Genomic DNA, 3,562 nt, shown 5'->3' with positions numbered 1-3,562 from the left:
TATCTTAGGAGAGCTACATTATTTCCTTCCAAAGTCTCAGTTTTTTCATGGTGTGGGGCTTCTTCACTCAAGTAGATTCTCCTCTTTGGAATCTTTTTCCTTTAATTTGTATGTCTATTCTTTGATTTTGTTGATTTTGATTCTCTTCTTTCTTTTGATTGTTTTAGTGTTTTGATTGTGCCTCTTCATTTTCCTACCATTCAATGTCTTTTGCAAAAAAAAAAAAAAAAATCTCAAGAATATTGCAATAAGCTGAATAGATTTATGGTTAATTCTTTTTTACGAGATAGAGGGAGAACAATTTTATTAGAGATAATATTACATAATATAGAATAGTGGCGTCTCTAATGTTAGAGAATTTATATAGTATACTTCTCTAAATCCTAGACCCTGACTCATTAACCGGTTAGCGAGATCTCCATATTTAATCATTCGATGCGTCCGAAAACAGATTTAAGATATTCCAACGAAACAAATCTCCAGAGGTATATGAGTTTTCCACCAAGTATGATCGGCCAAACATACTTAGCATATATCATCCCATAATATGGTCATCAATAAATTAAAACTTAATTTTGATGAGATTTTTTTTTTTTTTTTTGTAATTAGCATGTGGCTTGGCTTAACGGTGCAAATAAGTCTTCAAAATCATCCTTCAAAATCTTTTTTGGATGTATGGACTTGCACTAGTATGGACAGAAAATGACTAAAAAATCGCTTGATCGACCATTTTAAGCACCTCTTGAAGGCCCATCACACATGAAAATTAAGTTGATCTAATTTCAAACTAGATTTTAGATCTATGTTTATCTTTCTATTCGGAATTAATAAATGATATTTTATTTTTATATTTTATAGGTGTTTATAAAAGATATTAGACATATATGTCCATCAATCCTAATATTGATGTCGGATCCTCCAATTTACACGCCGATGAATATTTTAATTCTCATCCCATTAATGGTTCTATTGAAGTTTTCATGATTTTTCTCTTGTATTTATCCCTAAAAAGAAGTCCATTTAGATTTTATAGGTATAATTCTCGAAATTTTTGAAAAATAGTATATAACCGTTAAAGTGAACATAGTTGAGCGATAATTTATATTTGTTACTTTTCTTGAGGTAGGAGGCTCAAATACCCATAACTCACATGTTGTACTCAAAATAATAATAATAATAATAATAATAATAATAATAATAATAATAATATGGAGGAGCTATAAATATGGTAATTAAGCTTAAAGTATTTGCAGATATAGCACAATGCAATTTTTTTTTTACAGATATAACAAAAATTTGGATTTTGTTTCCGACGTCTACCAGTGATAGACCATATCGCTAGTAGGGGGCTATCAGTGATAAACCATATCGCTGGTAGGAGTCTATCAGCAAAGAGTCTATCACTGATAGATTTTGCTATATTTGCAATTCTTAAAAAGGTTGGTCATACATTTAATTATTATCCTTAAAAGCTTCCCAATATAATTACCCTAATAATATTCTCCATATCGCTGGTAGGAGTCTATCAGCGAAGAGTCTATCACTGATAGATTTTGCTATATTTGCAATTCTTAAAAAGGTTGGTCATACATTTAGTTATTATCCTTAAAAGCTTCCCAATATAATTACCCTAATAATATTCTCTACTATAACTTTTATAATTTTAATTGATTTTTCTCCTCATTCACATGTTTAAAAATACCAAATAAGGAATCTAGGTTGAAAGGTTTTAAAAAAATAAAATTGAATATTTTGACCCTGTTTGGTAATCATTTGTTTTTTTTTTTGTTGAAAAATTAAGCCTATATCATCAACATTTTTTTAATGATTTGCATATTTCTTAAGTACTATGGTTGAATTCTTAACTGAATAATTTTTTTTTTTTTTTGAGAGTTGGTTAGGGGTAAAAGTTTGATATTCTTTTTAATAATATTTTAAACTAAATCGATCATTTTAAATTAATATTTTCAAAGTAAGACATCATCTTCTTCCTCGCTTCCTAACAATTATAAATGATCAAATGATGTATTTTCTTTTTCCATAAAACAAAAACGATAAATTTAATATATACTATACCCACAATAATAAGAAATTAACAAAAACTAAACTTATCAACTTATTAAAATTAGTTTAGCAGAAAAATAAGATCTAATTTATTTAGAAACTACTTTTAATATACTCTATACATAGATATATGGTGGAAGTTGTTTGAATGGCCCTTATGTTTTGAGATATATAAACTAAGTTAGTGTCCAGCTAAGTTAATTCCAATAGTTACATTTAAATATGGTGACAAGTGTCTCCATTTACAACCACAAAGTCCTATTAGAATCTGTTCTTAATTTGCTTGGCTACATTCTTTTATTCATAATCTAATGTTTATGCACTCATATCATATTCCATTTCTGATATTCTTTTGTTGAATGATCCATTTCTGATCTTTTAAAACCATGATACAAAGCTAAATAAACAAATACATTAAAAAAAAATCCATAACTTTTATTTACTTTATTCCACTCACGTAGCAATGTTGGAATGACATAAAATATCGTCAAAGTGAGTCTAACTTGATGGTATTGACATACATTCTGTCTCAAAATATCGGAGGTTCAATTCCTCACATTGGTAATAATCGTATTAAAAAAAAAGTATGTTGTTGTACTAAAAAAGAAAAGTTCTTGTATATCTTAGTTCCTAAGTATTAAATGTTCAATTTTGAATCTTATTTTAGCATTTACTCTTTATTTGCTATCTATTATTTAACAAAGACATAGACATGTTTTTTAGTATAACAAAGGTAAAAGTGTAAAAGATTTGAATTTTCAACTTCAGAAGAAACTAAGCGTGTTTATACATACCGAGACCTAACTTTACTATAAACTAAGTAAATGAATCAATATCATGCCTATATTAGATTTATATTCAAGTTTAATACTTTTGTTAAAATTAATGATAATGACTATATTTAATGATTTGTGGTAATATTAGCTGTGAGACATTTGGAGAGAGCATTTTAAAGATGTCTTTACAAAGTATCTCAAGAGTTTTGGATGCCCTCGTGAAATATGTACTTAGGAGATACTCATGTTGAGGACATATGCTTTTTATTTTGTGCTTCCTTTTTTCTACCACTCTTATTTATTTTTATTTTATAGTAAAAATAAATCAATATATTAATATAGTACTAAAAAACTTAATGCAATTAACTTTTTATGTTACCCATTTACATATACTCACACATTTATCATTTGGAAATTAAGATCATCAAAATCTTTAGATACTTGTGATGGTCGATGTTCAAAAAATATAAATGTCTGACATCTTTAGATAACCATGTTTATTCTATCAAAAATTGTAAAAATGTTCGGGAATATTTAGATAGTAAGTGTTTGTTTTGCATGATTTCTAAATGAGAATGTCTTGAAATGATGTATTATTCCAACAACACCCCTTTTATTTTTTAAATAATTTATATAATTAAATTTATATAACATTTAGTGTCTTTAATAATTTAACATTTTATTATTGTGAATTTCAATATATTAATTTACATATATACATC

The sequence above is a fragment of the Benincasa hispida genome, chromosome 6, assembly GCF_009727055.1.
Source record: "Benincasa hispida cultivar B227 chromosome 6, ASM972705v1, whole genome shotgun sequence".
NCBI classification, from domain to species: Eukaryota; Viridiplantae; Streptophyta; class Magnoliopsida; order Cucurbitales; family Cucurbitaceae; genus Benincasa; species Benincasa hispida.
Note: the sequence above shows the minus strand (reverse complement) of the source record.